The sequence below is a fragment of the Rhinolophus hipposideros genome (assembly GCF_964194185.1).
Source record: "Rhinolophus hipposideros genome assembly, chromosome: 17".
In the NCBI taxonomy this organism is placed as follows: Eukaryota; Metazoa; Chordata; class Mammalia; order Chiroptera; family Rhinolophidae; genus Rhinolophus; species Rhinolophus hipposideros.
Window position 1 is genome coordinate 37,927,091 of NC_138063.1, and position 22,139 is coordinate 37,949,229.

The window sequence follows — 22,139 nt, forward strand, 5'->3', positions numbered from 1 at the left end:
AGGGCATAATAATCCTAAATCTATGTGCCTAATAACAGAGTTTCGAAATATGAGGCAAAATTGAAAAAATAAAACAACAAATAGGCATTCCTACAATTACAGTTGGGGAATTCAAAACTCTTCTCTCAGTAATTGATACAACAAGTAGATAGAAAGTCAATACATATACAAAAGATTAAAACAACCTTATCAATGAACTTGACCTAACTGACATTTCTAGAACACTCCACTCAACAATGCCTAGGCCAGTCACCAAAATAGATTATATTGTAGGCCATAAAACTATGTGTATGTGTGTGTGTGTGTGTGTGTGTGTCTGTGTCTGTGTTTGTATGCAGACATATACATATATAATTGAAAACAGAAAAACTGTGAAAAAAAATTCGTTTTTCAAAAGAGGAACAAAATTGGTAAACCTCTAGCATGACTGGCAAAAAATAAAAGACAGAGGACACAAATCACCAGCATCAGGAAAGAAAGATAGGATTTCATTACAGATCCTACAGCTGTTAGAAAAGATAATAAGAAAATGTTTTGAATTTGATGCCAATAAATTTGACAACTTAAATGATACGAAAAATTATTTGAAATATACAAACAACCAAAACAAATTTAAGAGGAAATAGATAACCTGAATAGCTTTATTTATATAAAGAAATTTAATCCAGGAGAGAAGATCCAAGATGGCAATGTAGATAAACATTGTACCTGCTTCCTTCCATGAACACATTAAAATTACAGCTAAATTATAGAACGATCAACCTGGAGAACCTTCTGAAGTCTGGCTGAACAGAAGTTTTATAACTAAGAATATAAAGAAGAAGCAACATCGAGACTGGTAGGAGGGGCAGAGACGTGAAATGGGCCCCAAACCTCCGTGTGGCAGCTGACAATGAGGAGGGATATCTTGGCCGCAGAGGTTCCCCCTGAAGGAGCGAGGGATCCCAGCCCCACACTAGGGTCCCAGTCCAGAGTACTGGTGCCAGGAATGGGAGCCCCCACAACATTTAGCTATGAAAAGCATGGGATTCTAACTGTCTAGGTGGGACAAAAGGCTGTGGGAAACTCACATTCTCTTAAAGGAACCGCGCACAGACCCACTCACTTGCAGGCACTCACTCTGAGGTCCGAAGAAAAGGACAGTGACTCAAAGGGCATCATAGGCATACAGGGGGCAGATTGAGGTGTGTGGCTTCACAGAGAGGGCTACAGGACAGTTGCCATTTTCTCCCTGTGGGGTCCATCTCCAGTGCAGCCAGTAGGTGGACGCTATCTTTCTTGTGTTGAGCCCAGCCCCACATGGCCAAATCTAAATCTGATTGGCCTGGTGAGCTTCACTGGGATCCCGCCCCATCCAACTACTCCAATGCTGGAGGCACTTTCTCAAAAAAGCAGCCAGCCCCACTCACATTACACTCTTTCTTGGAAAACTGTTGGAGTCCACTGGACCCAGCTGAGCAGCAACTGACCTCAGTGTGCTCTGAGACTTGCTGAGTAGCTCCAGGCTCAGCATTGGCACCAAACCAGAATCTACATAACCTGGTGAACACCTCTCTTCCCACTCTTCTAATGACTCCCTGAGACCCTGCCTCACCCACTTGCAAACCAAATGAGGCTTTATCAGTGGCCAAACCTTAAGGGAACCAGCAGGTGGCAGCAGACCTCAGGGTATCCTGCCATTTTGCAGAGCTACCCTAGGCCTGGTACTGGTAGCAGCCATCCTCAGTTCACAGCATGGCCTCTCCCATGTGTTTCCAGGTTTAACACAAGCAGCAAACAACTGTGGATTACTTTGTAGCTCCTACCAAGTAGTCCCCAGCTGGTCACAGGCAGTGGATGACCTGAACCTACATTGGAGCCCCTCCTGAGAGGCCCCAGAACCAACATACTTGCAGGTTGGCTTCAGACCACAGCAGAGCACTGCCTAATTAGCCCCATAAGTGGCATAGACAAAGGGCAGTCTCAACAGGCACAAGAGCCCACTGGGGCAAATCCCACTTAGTAAGGTAAGCCCCCTGCAGAGCAGCCTGTAAGCTGTGTATGTGGCAAAACCCTACAGCCAATCAGCCTGAGGGTCACTCCCACCCAATGATGTGCCAATAGCAATGAATGTTCAACTATAATAGGAAGCACACAAACCCACACAAGGGACACTTCTGGAACACCCAAAGCAGATGACCAGGGCCCCACAGGTCACCTAGTATGTAAGGCCACTGGCCAAAACTGGGAGACATAGCAGCCTGCCTAATACATAGAAACAAACACAACAAGGCAGCCAAAATGAGAAAACAAAGAAATACATCCCACATGAAAGAACAAAAGAAAACTCCAGAAAAAGAACTAAAAATGGAGGCAGGCAGATACAGAGTTCAAAACAATGGTTGTAAGGATGCTCAAGGAACTTAGTAAGAACTTCAACAAAGAGATAGCAAGCATAAAAAAAGAACATAGAAACCATAAAAAGGAACTAATCAGATACGAAAACTACAGTAACTGAAATGAAAAGTGCACTAGAAGGAATCACCAGCAGACTAGATGAAGCAGAGAATCAAATCAGCAATTTGGAAGACAAAGTACCTCAAAACACCCAATCAAAACAGCAAAAAGAAAAAAGAATCAAAAAAAAATTATGCTAGTTTAAGATACCTCTGGGACAACATCAAGCATAGCAACATTCACATCATAGGGCTACCAGGAGAAGAGAAAAGGCAAGGAATTGAGAACCTATTTGAAGAAATAATGACTGAAAACTTACCTAACCTGGTGAAGGAAATAGACATATAAGCCCAGAAAGTGCAGAGTCCCAAAGAAGATGAACTCAAACAGGCCCACACCTAGACACATTATAATTAAAATGACAAAGGTTAAAGACAGAGACTATCTTAAAAGCCATCAGAGAAAAGAAGTAAGCTACCTACAAAGGAATGCCCACAACACTATCAGCTGATTTCTCAATAGAAATTTTGCAGGCCAGAAGAGATTGGCAGGAAATATTCAAAGTGATGAAAAGCAAGGATCTGCAACCCAGGCTACTCTACCCAGCGAGGCTATCATTTAGAATCAAATGGCAGATAAAGAGCTTCCCAGACAAAAAGAAAAGCTAAAGTTCATCACCATCAAATAAGTATTACAAGGAATGTTAGAGGAACTTCTTTAAGATGGAAGGGAAAAAAATATCAAATTTATGAATAATAAAGTGAAAATAGCTACATATCTATCAACAATTATTTTCAATGTAAATGGATTAAATGCTCCAATCAAAAGACATAGGAAAGTTGAATGGATAAGAAAACAAACCCTTACATATGCTACCTACAAGAGACTCACTTCAGATTGAAAGACACATAGAGACAGAAAGTAAAGTGATGGAAAAGGGTATTTCATGAAAATGGAAACAAACAAACAAAAAGTTACGGTAGCTACACTAACACTAGAAAAAATAGATTTTAAAACAGAGGCTATTGAACAAGAGACAAAGAAGGACCCAGTAATCCTACTTCTGGATATTTATCTGAAGAAACCCAAACGCTGCTTCAATGGGACATGTGCATTTATATGTTCATTGCAGCATTGTTTACAATAGCCAAGAGGTAGAGACAGCCTGGGTGTCCGATGGCTGAATGAATAAAGAGTAGGTAGCACATAAGAGTATACACAATGGAATATTACTCGGCCACGGAAGGGAATGGGTTCTTGCCATCTGCAGCAGCATGGATGGACCTGGGGTGTTGTGCTGAGTTGAGTATGTCTGACAGAGAAAGAGATGAAATGTGATTTCACTTATATGTGGAATCTAAGAAAATAAACAAACAAAACAGAAACAAACTCATAGATACAGAGATCATTTTGATGGTTGCCAGATGGGAGGGGAGTTGGGAGTACGGCTGCATAAAGGGAAAAGATTAAAAAGTACAAATTTCTTGTTACAAAATAGTCATAGGAATGTAAAGTAAAGCATATGGAATATAGTCAGTGATATGGTAATAATTACGCATAGTGCCAGGTGGGCACCAGACTAGTTAGGGGATCACTCCTTATATCATATACTAACCACTATGCGGTACACCTGAAATTAATTCAAAATAATATTGACTATCAACTGTAATTCAAAAAATAAAAGGGGGGGGGAAGGTAAAAGGGAACAAGAGGTCCAAATTTCCAGGTATAAAACAAATAAGTCATGGGGATGTAATGTACAGCATGGAAAATATAGTCAATAATATTGTGACTGTGGTCCAGTGTCAGATAGTTTTGGGACCTTACCACAGTGATCACTTCTTTGGGTATATAAATGTTGGATAACTATGGTGTACTCCTGAAACTAATATATTATATGTTAGCTATATTTTTAATAAAAATCTTTTTTTTAAAAAAAGAAAGAAGTTTAATCCATAGTTTAAAATCTTCACATGAAGAGAATCCAGAAAATTTGACATAAGGAATTCACTGATGAATTCTTCCAAGCACATAAGGAATAAATAATATGAATTCTATGCTAATTTTTTTCACAAAAATAAAAGAGGAGTGAATGCCTCCTGTCTTATTTTATGAGCCCAACATTATGATAATACCAAAACCAGGCAAGATATTATTTTAAAAAAAGTAATTACAGACCAATTTCCCTCATAAATAATAAAATCTTAACAAACAATAAAACAAATCTTAACAAACAAACAATAAAACTTTAACAAAGTTTTAAAAATCAAATCCCACAACACATAAAAAAGATAACATCTTATAACCAAGTGGAATTCATCCCAGAAATGTAAAATTAGTTTAATATTCAAAATTAATCAATGTTTTTCACCATCTTAACAGACTCAAAAAGAGAAACCACAAGTTCATCTCAATAGATTCAGAAAAAACATTTGACATAAGTCAACATCTATTCATGATAAAAGCTCTCAGCAAACTAAGAATAGAAAGCAACTTCCTCAACTGGATAAAGAGCAGCTACAAAAACCCTACAGCAAACATTATGCTTAATGACAAAGACTAAATGCTTTAACCCTAAAATCAGAAACAAGGTGGACTTCTTTCTCTCACAGACTAGAGAAAAAATTTACAAAATATATACCGAATAAAAAAGCCTTGTATCTGTAAAAGTCAATTAGCAGAAAAACCAATTAAAACACAGGACACCTTTCTGTGCCAGTCGTGCTCTCGTAAACATGGTGGACGTTTCTAAAAAGCACTGGACTTTTTGTAAGTGTGACAAGCACCAACCCCACAAAGTGACACGGTCCAAGAAGGGCAAGCATGCTCTGTATGCACAGGGAAAGTGGCGTTCTGACAGGAAGCAGAGTGGTTCTGCTGAGCAGACTAAGCCGATGGTCCCCAAAAGGCTAACACTACAAAGAACATTGTCTTGATGCTTGAGTCCGTTGAATTCAACTGCAGATCTAAGAGAATGCTGGCTATTAAGAGATGCAAGCATTTTGAATAGGGAAGAGATAAGAGAAAGGGCCAGGGGATCCAGGTCTAAGCTTCATAGTTTGTGTTATTATGAAGACAATAAAATCTTGAGGATATGTTCGCTTAAAAAAAAAGGGACAAAACATTAGATTAAATACATCAATTAAAGAAGATATACAAATGGCAAAAAAAAAAAAAGAAAAAATGAAAGAAAAAAGCCACAGGAAAAGATGTTTAACACCATTAGTGTTTATGGAAACGCACATTAAAACCAGTGAGATACAATCACACGCCCATAGAAAACTATGTTGAGTAGGATGCTGACAGGAGGTGGAGAAAGTGGAACCCTCATTCATCACTGGTTGGAATGCAACATGGTAGAGATCCATTGGAAGACAGTTTGGCAGTTTTTATGAAGTTAAAAATACACAAACCATATGACTCAGCGATCCCTCTCAGGTATTTATCAAAGTGAAAATATACATTGACACAAAGTCTTGTGCTCAAAAGGTTATAGCAGTTTTATTCATAATAACCAAAAACTAGAAATAGTACAAACGTCCATCAACTGTTGACTAGATAAACAAATTGCGGTATATTGATCAAATGAAATACTACTCAGCAATAAAAATGAACAAACTAATGATACATGAAATAATATGGATGAATCTCAAAAATGTACGATAAACAAGAGAAACCAATCACAAAAGACTGCATACAGTGTAATTTTGTTTATATGAAGCTCTAGAAAAGATAAAACTATGGTGATGAAAACACAAATCAGTGATTGTTGTGTGTAAAAAGAAAAAAGGAAATGTCTACAAAGGGACACAAAGGAACTTTTGGGGGTGATTAAATATGCTACTATAGACATTTGTATCCAAGTTTTTGTGTGAACATATGTTTTCATTTCTCTTAGGTATATAGCTAGGAGTGGAATTGCTGGTTTGTATGATAATTCTATGTTTAACTTTTTAAGGCACTGTATCATGATTGCAGTTGTAGTTACACACTGTACTCATATACATCTGTCAGAACTTACCTACCTGTACACTTAAAATTGGTCAATTTTATTACATGTAAATTATACCACAAAAAAATTATTTTTAAAGCAAAAAACAAAAATATTGAGATCAAACAGAAAAAGTCATGATTAAACCTAAATTATACACTTCACTGATGCACGGTGCTCAAATTAACAATTTGCTGCCAAATTTCTACTCACTTTGCATTGTTTAGACCCAGCCAATCCAAAGTCTCCTGTGCCTATATAAGAAGTTGTTACAAGAACACAGGCATTAGAGAGAAAAGGCCAGGGTTTCACTCCTGAAGCCAGCATCTCCCACTAGAGGGGTATGAGCTGTGCTAGTTTAGGTGCCTCCAAATCCCCCTGCTTCCAGTATCCTCTACCCCCACTTGCCACTTCTCCAATTCTTTGCAAAAGCACTCTCTGTGAGCATTTCAGATTGGGTGTCTTTCTTTATATCTGTCTGCTTTCCATCTTTCTAGGATTCCTTATAGTTTATAGTCCACTGGGAAGACTCCTACTCTTGTCTTTGAGTGTGTGCGTGTGTGTGTGTGTGTGTGTGTGTGTGTGTGTATTTTCTGTCATTTCTAAGGGTGTGGGACAGGACACTGTGTGCTTACTCTGCCTTCTTCTTATATCTCTCACAGCTCAGTTTCCTGATCTAAAAATTACAATATAGCCTTCTCTCCATTTTTTAGAAGAACCAAATAACATAATGATGTAAAAGAATTGTGTAAATGGGAAGCAAGTAAAATGCTTGTAATTAAAGCCAATGTTCTCTCTAGAGTGAATTAAAAGACAAAATGAAATTTCTCGTTAAGAATTTAACTTAGTACTAATATTTTTTTCTTGTCTACATGTGTTGTACTTGAGGTTTTCTGCTGTTCCCAGGAAAATTCAAAAGTGCATTTACCCAGAAAGACAAATTAAATTAGTGCTGGATTTTTAGAATGGTAGTAAATGGAGACAGACGATAGATGATAGATAGATAGATAGATAGATAGATAGATAGATAGATAGATAGATAGATAGATAGATGTTATTTCTTACTTTCTAATGTTTTTAAAGAAATATTAAATATACCTGTATGTGTCTTTATTTAAAAATGATGAAACTGAAGTCTGCTACATAAGAAAACCTTCCTTCTCTTGGAATGACCTTCTAGAATTCTGCCTTAAAACACTAGTGGAAATACATTTGTCATCTTTTCTCCATCATATAACACATATTCAAAATCCCTAGATGCTTTTTTAGCCTCTCTCAGCAAATAGAAGTGGGTTCTCTCTGCCCCTAGTTATACAAAATCACACCACTCACCTGATGGTGTCTGCTTAGTCAGGCCTGAAGTTGCTTGGCCAGAGGTTTTCTCAGGACAAGAGAAAGTGCCAGAGGAGAAAGAACTGGCAGGAAGCCAATGTCAGAACCAGAAACATCCCGAGACAAGTAAAGGTGGTGTGGGCAGACCCAAATTACACTTTGCACCGTGCTAAAGTATGGGGTCCAGAGTGACACTAACCATTTAAAACGTTAAGGGGTAAAACTTGTCATGCACAAAGGCATGCAAACATCAGGTCTAAATGCCAACCATATTTAGCTAACAAAGGAAAGGTTGAACTTGGCCAGAATGACCAAACACAAAAACTAAGTCTCAATCATTTCAACGTGTCAGCAGATGTTGGACAGCGCTCACAACCAGAAGACGACACAAGATTAGTGACCCCCACCACTGTCTGTCTCACTGAATGGTTTTAGCCCATCAAGCTGAAGTGAGAGGGCCGTTGTAACCAAGATATTTGCTCCCACGGCTTCCAATGCAACAGAGACACATGTTGAATATCGAATAATAGAGAGTGACATTCCTTATGCTGTGTCAGGGCTGAAATCCAGCGAGATGGAGATATAGATGTCAGCTCCTAGGACAGGCCGGCTTTATTGCCCGTGGACATCACACTACCAGCACCTGTCCACTCAGCAGGTTGTGTGCCTTCTAGTGGAGGAATATGCGTGATTCCTCCCCAGCCTCTCCTCCTTGGGCTCCTGTGGCCATAAAGGGGACGCCTCCCCTCAGTCTGTGCCAGCACATGGAGAGCAGTCAGGAGAGACCACTTATAATTATTTGATGCAGATGGTCACTTCATGAGCAGATACGCCAAGCAGCCCGTGGCAGGCGGGTGTTGAGCTGCCTACCAATCCCCGCCTCCTGTGCAAGCCTTCAGGCTGTCAGGCAATATATTTTAAGCAAAGGAGAACTTTCTCAGGCCACTTTGGAGGCCCATTTTGTGAGACAGGCAGAGGTGTTCACCCTAGAGGAGTGACAAGTTCCTGGGTTTGTGCAATTTAGCCAGATGCAAATGTCGAAGCTCACCTGTTCCTAACTGAGGTCATCAGAGTGTGTGAAACTTATCATTAGACCTGGAAGGTTTCTCAGCCCCTGTTCCAGGGGTTTAGGCCACATAAATCCGACCAGGTTGTGAGTTATAGAAGCAGGCCCTCACCATAGCACTGAGCTAAAACTCGTCTTGACAACTCACCTTTCCCAACATAAAGAAAGGAATCCAGGTGGCCGGGAAGAGCTGGAGACTCAGGTCTCTGAATTTTAAAATGAGAAGGGAACTTAAGAGACACACAAGTCCAGTGGTTTTTCAAACACGTTTGAAAAGCACATCTCATTTGCAAATAACATCTTTAATTAAGTGCACGTTTATAGGACAGGAAAAGCAAAACGGTGCTGAAGGAGGGTTTGGAGCCCAGTGCCCCATCCACATATCCTCCCCACTGTCTCAGAATGCCACAGGGTTGCTCTCGCAGGAAACCTAAGTCTTCTCAGAACACAATTTGGAAAACACTGATTAGAGACACTCTTATTGTGGACAAAGAACAGACCCCCAGGGGGCGGGGGGGACCTCTCCTTTAGCCAGGCAGGTGCTCCATGCTGACTCCACGGACTCAGAACTGTTGCTAAAAAAAAAAAACCAAAACACGGTGAGCTACTTGACAAGGAGAGATTCGGTTCACCATTAGCCCTGAATTCTCTGACATATACAGTGAGATGCCCAACTGGGGGGGTTCAATATATAGTCCATCTAGCACAGCCTGCAAAGCCCCTCAAAAAGATACCTTAATCTCATCATCTGCCCTGCCTTCCAGCCTCCTGTCACCAGAAGCACACACACCCAGTCCACGCTATGTATTTCACGGTGAATTTATAAGTAGGTTTAAGTGAGTGCCATTGTATAGAACAGGAAAAAAGAAATGGGAGGCAGGCATCTAAACCAGATCAATAAGAACAGACCATCTATAAGAATTTATGGCCCTACACTCCTTCCCACCGTCCCTTCCACAGGATTCTGCTGCCTGAGTTATCTAAATAATTGCACTTTTCCTGACCTTCTGTAAAAAAAATCTACAGCAGAGAAAAATCACTCCTGTTCATGAACGGAAATGTCTCCAGATTCTTATCCATCTATCGTCTGTGCATTTTAAAGTCTTTTTAACAAAAACTTGCACTATTCCAAAAAAGTGCCAGCTATCTGGAAAGCACGTCTTAATCTCAGAGTACGGGGTTGATTTATATTCCTAGGCAATCGTGACTCAGATGCTGCAGCCACATTTATTTCATGGTTCACATCAGGCTCCTTGCTCTGTGCAGTCTTCATGCGTCTTCTCACTAGTCAACTCAACATCAGTGTCTTTTTAAAAACACAGTAAATCTCTTTGATTGGGACTTGCGGCTGCAATCATTCAATTTGTGTTCAGCTAAATTGTCTTATCTCCTTGTGTGCCAGGCTGTCCCTGGCATGTCCAGAACTGCATTCCTGGATGCCAGTGCATGAAAACAACAAACGGGAGCATTCGAGCAGGACAGACAGGCTTTCTCTGGCTCTCTCCCTACTGGGATCCCAGTGATGACAGACAGGAAACTGTCACGCGATCATTACTCCAAAAATAAGAAGGCCGTTCCTCCCATACAGAGACAAGCAGCAGCCTGAGCACAGACCTATTAATTTCGAAGGGGAAGAGACAGCTGCACATATGTTGCCTCTGAGTGATCTTAGGCAGTCTCCCAAATGCTGGGAGAGCTATTTCTGTCAGGACCTTTTTTTAAATAATAGCATTTCTTCTGCAGTTTTAATGCTCTTTTCTTTCTTATTCATTCATTCCATCACCTGACGTTTATTGAACAACTGACGTTTATTGAACAACTACTACATACAGGTGTTATTCTGCACATGAATGCATTTTCTCATGCTCTTATCATGTATTCACTCATTTAACAACCAAGTATTGACAACTACTTAGGTCAGGAACCTTGCCCAGTGTTGGCTATACAGAGAGCAAAGACATCATTCCTCTGTTGGAGGTCAAGAGGTATTAGTGCTGAGTCAATGTGTGCTTAGCGCCAGGCTCTTGCTAAGAGCTCTATGCAATCATTCAAGACTCACAGCAATTACGGGCCCATTTTACAAATGAGAAAACTAAGACTCAGAAAACTGAAGGCACCATGCCAGGCCTTTCTAAAATCCAAAGTTGAAATTTCTTCCAGCTCACTAACAACTATAACATTAGAAGAAGAAGATAAGATATAAGAAAGATACATAAAGAATAACGTGAATAACATTATGGCACATCCTTTCCATCCAAAGATGACAGAAATGTCTATTTTTCTTTGGGTAGCTGTGGTTAAAAAGAGATAAATGATGTGGAAAAGAGCTTGGCAGTTCCTCAAGAAGTTAAACATAATTATCATATGACCCAGCAATCCCACTCCTAGGGATAGACCCAGAGAAATGAAAACATTTCTTTATACAAAAATGTGTACGTGAATGTCAGTAGCAGCATTATTCTTAACAGCCCAAAAAAGTGGAAACAACCCAAACATCTGTCAAATGATGAACGAATAAACAAAATGTGTTCTATCCACACGATGGGATATTATTCATCCATAAAAAGGACTGAGGTACTGATGCAGCCGACAAGATGGATGAACCTTGAAAGTGGTGATGAAAACGTTCTAGAATTAGATAGAGTGGTGATGATTGCACAGCCTTGTGAATATACTAAAAACCACAGAATTGTATACTTTTATACGGTGCCTTCTATGGTCTGTAAATGACATCTCAATTTTTTTTTTTAATGACATCTCAATTTAAAGAGAGATGAGTGGGGTGCAACAAGTCAAGATGCCAATGAGGATTTGGCTTCCCCCTCTCTAAGTCATGACCCAAGAGGAGCTTCACTGAAGGGCCACGTTGTCAGCTCCTGCCGTTTCAGCTACTCACTGTAGGGAACAGAGGTCACTCTGTAGGAAACTACCTCATCCCTAAAGCAGAGATGCTGTGAGAACCCCTGGCAGCGTCCTGAAGCAGGTGACATTTATCTCTCTGGCTCTCAGTATCCTTTCCCTGAGCCACCCCCGGATCACAGGTTGGGAGACTTTGGCCCCAGTCCCAGCCCAGCCACTAACTTGCTTCTTGACTTCAGACAAGTTTTAGTGCTCTTTCAAATAGGATAAATTCTTCAGACTTTTGCCTTAATTAAATGAATGGGGAGGAAACGGATTATTTTTATCCAATTTTTTTTTCTCCTCTCATATAGTGCCAGCTGCCTACTTAACCTTGGGTAATACTAGAAATCAAGCAAACAGCCATTGGATAAGAATGTAAAGTCCATTAGCACGCAGCCTGGCAGTTCTAAGGTAGACAGCTGCACACCTGAAATCTCCTTCCAAGGAAATGTACCTCTATCAGAGACACCCAGGAAGCTGAGAAATTCACACTGTCCCAGGAGGGCCGGCTGGGTGCTTCAATGCATTAAGTCATAGATCTTCTGAGCTGGAAGGGTCTTACAGATCATTTAGCTTAGACCCCTTGTTTTATAAATGAGAAAGCTGAGCCCTGGGCACTAAAATTCCTTATCCCCAAGTCACAAGCTAATAGAGGCACAACCCCATTCTCTCCTGCCTCCTGCCCAGGGCTCTTTTTAACCCAGCACAATGCTTCTCTAAGAGTACCTTCTTATTTGTAGAAATCCTGTGTTCAACATAGCCAAAATACATTTGTCCCAACACCTGTGTCAAGCCCGACCCTCTCTGAACCCGCTGTAGCCCAGACATAAAATTTCATTCATTCAGGCCTTGTTTGGAATTCAAACAGAGCTGGACCCTAATTATACAAAAGTCAAGAAAAAGCAATGAGTATCATTTAGAGGAAGATAAATGCTGTGCCTAAAATTTTTATTTTAATTATCAGAGTCTGAACCAGTGAAATGATTCCTCACTATCATAGCATCTGTTTTGTCAGTTAAGGACAATTTTTTAATATTGTTACTATTAGAACTCTTGATTGAAAGTGAGACGAAACCCAATTCAAACTAGCTTATGAAAAAAGGAAATGTATTAGTGCACAAAGGTAGAATTTCAGCTAGGCTTGATCAGGGCTTCAAAAATGTCACCAAAGATTCGGTGTCATTTTCTCTATCTCTTGATTGTTCTCTCCTCCATGGAGGCTTTGTGCTCATGGAGACCCACCCCATTCCAGACCTTACACACTCTCACCTTCAAGACCAGTGGAGAAGAGTAAGCATACACTTCTCTGAGATGTCCAACAAGAGTCTGAGAATCGAGTCTCACTGCCTCAGATTGGCCTAACAGTGTGTTTTTTCCTCTTCCATAGAAATATTGTCATATTTTCATTCTCTCTGTGATACTGAAGACTAATTACTAAAGGGCCCTTAAACATGGAATTCTGCTACCATTTGGCCTATATTTATTAATAAAGGTCATCTCAGCATCAGACACCATCTTCTGAAGAGTGGCTTCCTCACTCAGCTTGGACACCAAAACCCATTAAAGGAAAAAAGTAAAAGCTTACAGGGACCCTCCACAGGTCCACTCAATATTTTCTTCAGACTAAGATTATTCTCTGGAGGTTTGCACTGCTAATTATAATACACAGTTTGAGGCTTTGAAATTGATGTAGTATTGAGGCGGACTAAAGCCTCCTGCTATCTGAAAAAATTCATCAAAGCCAGAAAGTGTGCCTTGTCACCCCTCACAAGAGGAAATTGCTGGAAAACATGTTAGTTTTATAGAGTCATTTACCTGGGCCAATACATTGGTGTAAGCCAGGATCAGCCTCAGGCAAAAATGTGAAGTAGGAAAAGTTGGATCTTCACTATTAGCAACACCCTTCACCCCAGTCTCCTTTTTGAGCAAAATTTCTCTCACCTTTCAGTAGCCTCGGCAATTTCCACACCCCCAGCAATGCCTTTTCTTGCCCCAGGGATGCCCAAAATTCCTCTCTTTGAAGACCAACTCTCTGCTTCCCTGGAAACACTTTATCATCATTATCTACAAACATTAGTAGAATACTGATAATGTGAAAGCATTTATAGGGTGAGTTGGACATCTGTTACTTTTCTGGCTTCTCTATATCACTTTCTTTGGGAACCTACCTCTTCCCTATTCTATGTAATTCTTGTGGGGCTGTCAATCAAGAGGAAACACTTCCACTCTGATTACATGGGACTCTCTTGCCTGCCCCTCCACTGGCTTCATTTATTGTTTTCCTCTGAAAACTCTGTCCCAGATCATTTTGAAAGATTACTGGCTTTCCTCAGCAGAAAGCATGTTTTCAGCTTTCATTCCTCCCCTTCTGGATGTTAACACAGGCTTTCTCTGAATCCAAGTACATCCGTGATTTCCTCGAACCTCAGTTACCATGAGATTGTCACCCACCCTGCATCACCACCAAGTCCATCCCATCCTGTTTAACAGTGATGTAGTATTGCTCAATGGTGTCATAAAGCAGAGCATCACTGTCTCAATATGTTCATCCACATAAATATCAGTGGAGGTTGACCTAAAGGTGGAGTAACTGTCCGCGGTGTCCATCTATATTATTTTTCTATTGTTGTGTAATAACTTACCATAAAATTAGAGCTTAAAACAACATACATGTATGATCTCAATTTCCACAGCTATGGGCACACCACAACTGTACCCTTTGCTGCAATCAGGGTGTTGTCCAAGACTTAGGTCTCTTCTGAGTCTCAAGGCCCTTTTCCAAACTCATGTCATTATTAGAAGAATTCATTTCCTTATAGCTGTACACTCATTATGGCTGGCCTCTTTTTCAGGACCAGAAGGAGAATCTCTCGGACCTCAGGGAGGGCCCCAGTCTTTTTTGTAAAGGGTTCACCAAGGTCAAGCCCATCCAAGATAATCTCCCTTTTGACTAACTCAGAGTCAACTGAGTAGGGACGTTTTCCTTTGCCATATAATGTAACATAGTCATGGGAGTGATGCCCCATCACCTTTGCCATAGTCTATTGGTCAGAAACATGCTACAGGTCTTAACCTACACTCAAGGAGAGGAAATTATACAAGGGCACATATCATTGGAGGTCATGCTTACCATACCATCCACACCAAGCCTTGAGTGGATTGAGTAGCTAGATTTGCTGCCCACAAATAGGACCATTCTCCAATGACCTAATTCTGTCAGGGCCTCAAATCCAGAGGCCAGAACCTGATACTTAGTGTCCTGCCAGAAACAGGCACGTTTTTTATGACCAAGGAGCCAGAGCCATAGTGACTTCCAGAGTGGTCCTGGTACTACACTATCCATTGCACCAGAAGAGTACAGTTACCCTACCTGACAAAATGTCCCTGCAATGATTTAGTGCTCGATGGATAACACCTTGTTGGATCAAGAGATTGAAAACTATCTGGACAATAAAGCCAAAACCAAAGCCAGGAAGACATCAACCTGAAGGAAAGTGGCAGAGGGCAGAATCCAGGTAAATGCATCATGAAAGAACCCAGAGTGCTACATGGATAGGCAGCAGTCATTGCTTCTTGCTCCTACACAAGTTACTCTCTGTCTTCCTCTAGGTCACTAACCTGGTTCCTGAACTTGTTCCAGGAACTGACACTGAAGTTGGCAAAAAACAAACAAACAAACAAACAAACAAACAAAAAACGGTGTGTTCACATGAAAAGATAACCACAACAAAGACAAGATTTGATAAATGAATGATAGAAGTAATAAATGTTAGGAATTCAAATGGGGAAGAGCTCACTTCTTCCCAGGTTGCTCAGAAAATACTGCCGCAGAAAAAACAAGAACATAGTGGGAAGTTGAGGTAGAGTTGAATGTCAGGGGTATATTTAAAGCAATATAATATACACTCACAAAGGCACACAATGAAGACAACAGGGTCTATTGAAAACCTTTTTCCCAGCCTCTTTTACAATCAAATTAGACCTCCTACTTCCCATTCGTTGCTCTTATCCCTTTCCTCCTCTGATCTGATAAACAAATTCTTGCTGAAGTGCAAATGAATTACTGAGTAGCATATTTGCATTTTAATAGGGACTTTATGGACAGAGAGCCTTAAAAGTAATGGCTACAATTACTGATCATTTCTGGTACTATGATAAATTGGTAGGGGAGAAATTATAGGGCAGGTAAGTTTTCATTTTCTGTGAAATAACTTTTTTTTTTGCATGTAGAGCTGGTGCTCATCTAAGGGTTTTGAGTTTAATAAAACTCAATTTGTTTGGTAAGTCACATTTCTCGTGGGAATACTGATACTCGTGTACCAGGCACCCAACGCATAGGTTTGTAAGTAACTTTTATTCATAAACCTCTGGCATTTTTCTAAATTCTCCACAGGCCAAATGATAACTTTATACCATCCAGTACTGTCCTTTGTGCCATAGACTTGTCATACTTTCTGGACAGTTGGAGAAAGTCCCTTAAATACTTTAAAACACTAAAAACATAACATGTTTCTTTGGGATTTCTTAATTCGAAATGCTCTCAAGTTTGGGAAATCCTTCCTTCCTTCCTTCTTTCCTTCCTTTCTTCCTTCCTTCCTTCCTTCCTTCCTTCCTTCCTTCCTTCCTTCCTTCCTTCCTTCCTTCCTTTCCTTCTTCCCTCCTTTCTTTCTTTTTTTCTCCATATGTTCTATTCAGAAACATAAAATGGGAAGTAACTATGATTACAATTTTCTTAACTCCAGCTCACATTCATTTCTTTTAAACACAGGTACTTTTCAAACCAAAGTTAAATATTGTGATATGACTGACAATGAGCTGAATATATTAATGACCCACAAAATACACAGGACTCTCCGAGTCCATGGTAAAAGAACCCATGAATAAACTTTTGAGACAAGAGGAAAAGGTTGGTTTGGATGTTACCACAACTTCTTTTGTGACGTAAATAAGTTCTTTCATATTTCTGGATTAGACTATTCCCATTAGCAAAATGTAAGAGAAGCCTGGTCAGCCACAAAGCAGTGTCATAAGAGTTAGCCGAATGGTCTTTTTTGAAGACCCAAATAAATACAAAGTTTAAAGTATTAATTATTTTGTATTATTCCACTCATTACATTTCAGCTTTAAAGTATAAGGGAATATATACAAGGTTACTTTTGTAGGTATTCTATAAAGACTTCAAAACCAAAGGATATAATTAAGTATATAATTAACTTTTACCACATCCATATGATAAAAAAATTGGCCTCCTCCAGTGGCCTTTATTGGAACATTGATTAAAGGCAAGCCCCAAATGGCTGTTGTAGGCTACAGAGTAGTATCTGATATTATAGCAAGTGTCCCTAGTTCTCAACAGGGCAATACCTTGAAAGAATTTTTGTTTTAATTCCCAGAAGAGCTGTTGTAGTCTTCTTACTTTCTCTGGAGTTTAACATATGTACAATTTCAGACCAAACACATTTCTTTTAAAAACCCACATATCAAAATTGTGCATTGCATCTTAATGCTGTCTGTGCCCCAGTATGTAATTTGTTTGGGGTTTTTCTGTTGCTTTTTTGTTGTTGTTGCCTTACTTTGAATAAGTAAATTAACCAATAAGTGCCTGAGGACACGCAGCACATGTTCAGGGTTTGTGACACAGGAGGGCATAAAAGCAACGATGGTAATATCTGCTAATAGAACTTCCCATCCCACAAGGGGGTTTTCATTTCTTTTGTTTGCACAATAGAAATAGGCAAAGCTACCCCTTTAAATGACAAGAACCTTTTGTCCCTATGAGATTTTGGTTATCAGGCCACAGTCTGTCAGTTTGAAACCATTTCCTCCCCAATTAGCTTGCAGTTGGGTGGTGTGTCGTGCTGTTTTGCGGTTTCTCTACCTTCGTTTGACCTTCAGCATCATCTGCAGTGCTCTCTGTTTAGCACCAAAAATCAGAATCAATGCAGAGGCACCTGGTGTGTTTGCTCAAGAATTCTGTGCTTGAAACCTTATAGCGTGAGAGAATTTGAGGACTGTTTGTTGTCTATAGTTGAAGGTTTCCTCTGTGACCAGGATACTTTCTCTTCCTGGGGCTTCAGGGAATAAAAACCCAAGAAAATCTCCCATACTTTCAAGTCATTAGTAGCAGTGCAAAGGAAAACACCTTTATCAGCAGACTCTATCTCTCCAACCCTTATCTTGCGTTTTTAACTGAGATTTGGGCTGTCTATTTCCCCTGAAGCCAATCCTCTCTAGCTATTCCTATCTCCCTTCCTTCCTGTTCCAAAATGATTGCCTGCAGACATACTTTCTCTCTTTACCACCACCACCCAATTGCAAAACCACTGGACAGCACAGGATAACAATATAAGTGGGGGGGCGGGAATCAACAAGTCCAGTGCAAACACCTAGTCTGTTCAAAAAGGATCTCAGAGCAAATGCAAAATACATACCCGTTCTCCCAGCACCTCTGCAGTTTGTGGTAGAATCCTTCCTGGTGAATGAAGTGTAGTATCTGATAACAGTCCAGGGCATAATTAAGGAAACCTTTAAATCAAAATATAAAAGAGAGACCTGTTTCCATGAATATATCAGGGTATCATTAAGGTGCTGGAGGGGATGTAGCACCTTTTGAAATCACTTTTGAAATCTTTTAAATTAAAATATGTTATAGTCTTAATTTTTTTCTTAACTTCTAAATAAAACAGAAATTTGTTTAGAAGAATTTTTTTTTTGAAATTTCAAAATGACGTAAAACCTTAAATATAATTTGTTTCAGCCTTAGTGTTCTACGAGAAAGGAAACTGAGTCCCAAAAAAGTCAAGGCACTCAATCCAGATAAATGAAATGACCCAGCAGCATAGCTACGCAACTAAGTGGGAAGGCCAGCTCTGCTAACTCCTAGCTCATTTTTTTCCATACCATTCTGTGGGAATCAGAGGAGGCTTGAAAAGAAACAATGACAGAAAAGAAAGGTCTAAGTCTTCAAAATTGTTTATTCTGCATTTTATTTGGAGTCTGCTTCTTTTGACATTTAAATCATCAACCTTTTGCTGGGTAACAACTCTGAAAAGGAAGAGAAATTGCAATCTGGATTAAGAAGTGTGTTTGACAAAGAAGCAAAGCTAAGAAATGTCACAAGGGTTAAAGCTAAACATCCAGGCTACACAAAGAAATCCTAAGTGAGCTTATTGTACTAGGAGCATTAGCCTGAAAATCGGTACTGCCCCGAGCACTCCCATCTGTCAATCAGAAGACATTAAGGCGGGTACTTAGAGAGCTAAAGTCATGAGTTGCCATGCAAAATCTAAGGAATATCAGCTGTAATTGATGCTAAAGAGATATCATTCAGTCCATTATAACTATCATCATTGCTATCAACATCAATTTTCCACCCAAATACCTGCTAGAATGGCTAAATTTTAAAAGACAAGCAACACCAGACATTAGCCAGGATATGGAACAACCAGAATGATCATTTGTTATTGGTGGGACTATAAAATGAGGCTACAACTTTGAAAAGGGTCTGACAGTTTCTTACAAAACTAAAGGTACATCTATCCTATAGCCCAGCAATGTTTCTCCCAGGCAGTTACCCAAGAGCAACGACAACATATACTGACAAAAAGATGTATACAAGAATATTCCTAACAGCTTTATTCATGAAATACAAAAACTGGGAAAAATCCATGAGTGAGAAAATGGATAAACAAACTACAGCATATTCATACAATGAAATACCACTCAGCAATAAAAAGGATGAAACTACACATACACACAACATGGATGACTCTCAAAAATATGCTGCGTGGAAGAAGCCTCAACCAAGAGTACATTGGTGGAAAAATCAGAAGGGTGGTTATCTCTGTCAGTGGGGGAGGGGAGGCAGGAAGGACTGGGAAGAAATGCAGGCGAACTCTCTGAAGTGATGGTAATATTTTATATCTTGAGGGAGGTTTGGATCACACAGATACATGCATTTATCAAAACTCAGCAAATGTGCATGTAAATCTTACATCAAAAGAACTGTAAACAAATATTGAACTTTAGCTAAATGCGTGCATTATAAAGTATTTAATGGAAGAGTACTGATGTGGCAATTTACTTTGGAATACATCAAAAAAAGAGACTCATAGATGATAGAGATATAGGTAGATGATAGATAGATGCTAAAATAAATATAGTAAAATATTAATGGCATCTAGGAATATTAATGGAACCTAGGTGGCAAATATACAAATATTTACTATAAAATTCTTTCAACTTTACTGTGTGTATGAAAAGTTTTATAATAAAATGTGGGGGACAAATTCTTTGAAATTTAAGATTGTGCTCAATCTGTATTAGCAAACCTTTCCCTTGTGTCTTTGTCTCTGTCTCTACTTCTCTCTCTCTCTCTCTCTCTCTCTCTCTCTCTCTCTCTCTCTCTCTCTCTCTCTCTTTCTGTCACACACACACACACACACACACACACACACACACACACACACACTACCATGTTCTCTAGGAGTTTCCAATCCCAGAGCTAAAGCTCATTAATTTGAATATGAACACATCACTAAGAATTTTTTCTAAGGTTCCTTTCAGCAAGCATGAGAAGATATAGGGTGGAGCCCATGGCGAGTTGGTGCAGTCTGACCAGCTTTAGGTTTGGATGCTGCTGTATCTACTACTTAAAAGTAATTGTCTACACCCCCTAAGCCTTACTTGTCCCATCTGTAAAATGGCTTACCATTAGCTACCTCTGGGAGAATTGGTATGAGGATCAGAGATGACAGTGGTGACCTTGTCACCAGCCAATCCCTGACCCCTACAAAGTGCTCAATGTAAGGACTTGTCATCAGGTTGGGCCTTCGACAGCAGCACTCCATGTAGTTTGATAACAGGTTAACTTCAGCGTGCTAGATAGTTAGGGAAAAGCATGCTTGAGAAATGTACTATTAGCGAACACACTGTTTTCACATCCTAACTTCCTCCAGAGTTTTTCAAATACAACAACCTGGAGGTGGTGTGGGACTCGTATGGGAAGGAATGTCCGTATGCTTTATACAGAGCACAGCACTAGGTAGGTCAAAGCAGGCGAAACAATACCAGTGAGCTGGGGGCAGTCAGGGCACCAGGGCTCCGTGTTCATTTTCGTAGTTCTTCTCATGTTCAATGCACACACAGGCACATGCACAGCATTGTCTTTGCATTACTGGAAGGATGCCGTGCAGGGCATCCATTTGCTGTCTTATTTTCTTATGGGGACCTCCACCCCTCACCCCTCAGCAGAGTGTAACTACTTCATCAGCATTTCCTTGGCCGGCACAGGGCCCTGACAAGCTAAACAATAAGCTTTCTGTTGCTCACAACTGCGCTCCTGCCAAAAGAAAAAGAAAAAAAAAGTTCTTTGCATGCCAAGATTAAAACCTACCTCTTGTTTTACGCAAATGCTTGTGTTTCAACATTTTGAATTCTTAGAGGAAACCATAACCAAGATAGTCCCAAATGGTATATAGTCATCATAGATATCATACTTTTGTGGAAAGCATATTGAAAAAATGTCCCTGGAGACTCTGCTCCTATCCTCCTTCCTGCAAAGCCCGAGCACCCCCCAAATGAGAAGGCATGGATATTGGCAATCACAGACAAAGCCACCAGCGTGCTCTGATTAACCTTCCTTGACTGTTGAGAACGTTCCCTTGGCAGTTTCATAAATAGTGCTTATTGTTTTGGGACCACTACCTCTGATTGAAGGATTTTGATTATGGGTTTAAAGGACAACCCGTAATTAAGAAGTCTGAGAATTGAGAACGAAGGTAACTTGGTGGTAGCCATCCAAATAGAATAGCTTGTGAGCTGAATGTAAAACTGCATGTTACATGAGGATATAGCTGGTTCTCTCCATAGGAGACCCTATACATTCTTTTCACTATACAAGGATGAGTATGATTGATTCTCTCTGCTGGGGAACTGAACCATCAGCAGGCATCATATCCATTCACCTTGGCATCACCATACCCAGAACATTTCCAGGCACATAGAAGGCTCTCAATAAATGTGGGATGGACTAAATGGCAAGGCTGCACGATGGCAACAGGATAGCGCAGTGTTTATATGCCCACGCCTTGGAGCCTCCTCTGTTAAAATCCTGGCTCTGCTACTTACTGGCTACGCAAACCTGCACAAGCTATTTAACCTCTGTGTTCCCGTTTGTTTATTTGTAAATGGGAATAAAAATAGAACACCAGTCTCAGGAGGATGTGAGGATTGAATAAGTTAACACACGTAGAAACACATAGAACAGTTTTTTTATTTATTTTTTGTTTATACCAGCTTAATTTATGGTAAGTGCTATATAGATGTTATCTACTCTTTATTTTATCAGAGCAAGTCAAAAGTAGTGCAATTTATATGAGAATTCCCTAGACCTTTTTGGGAGAAAATAAGAAG

General features: G+C 40.0%; 1 long non-coding RNA gene and 1 pseudogene across 2 annotated transcripts in view; one reads left to right on the top strand and one right to left on the bottom strand.

Moving 5' to 3' along the window:
- The window catches only part of LOC308509797, a 104,590-nt gene that overhangs the window by 29,600 nt on the left and 52,851 nt on the right, over positions 1-22,139 (bottom strand). Inside the window, exon 2 of the long non-coding RNA XR_013995255.1 lies at positions 18,158-18,251. This is a non-coding gene — a long non-coding RNA (uncharacterized lncRNA). The remainder of the gene's footprint in view (positions 1-18,157; positions 18,252-22,139) is intronic.
- LOC308509727 (large ribosomal subunit protein eL42-like) lies at positions 5,172-5,485 on the top strand (annotated as a pseudogene). The gene has a single exon. The product of its transcript is annotated as a large ribosomal subunit protein eL42-like (transcript).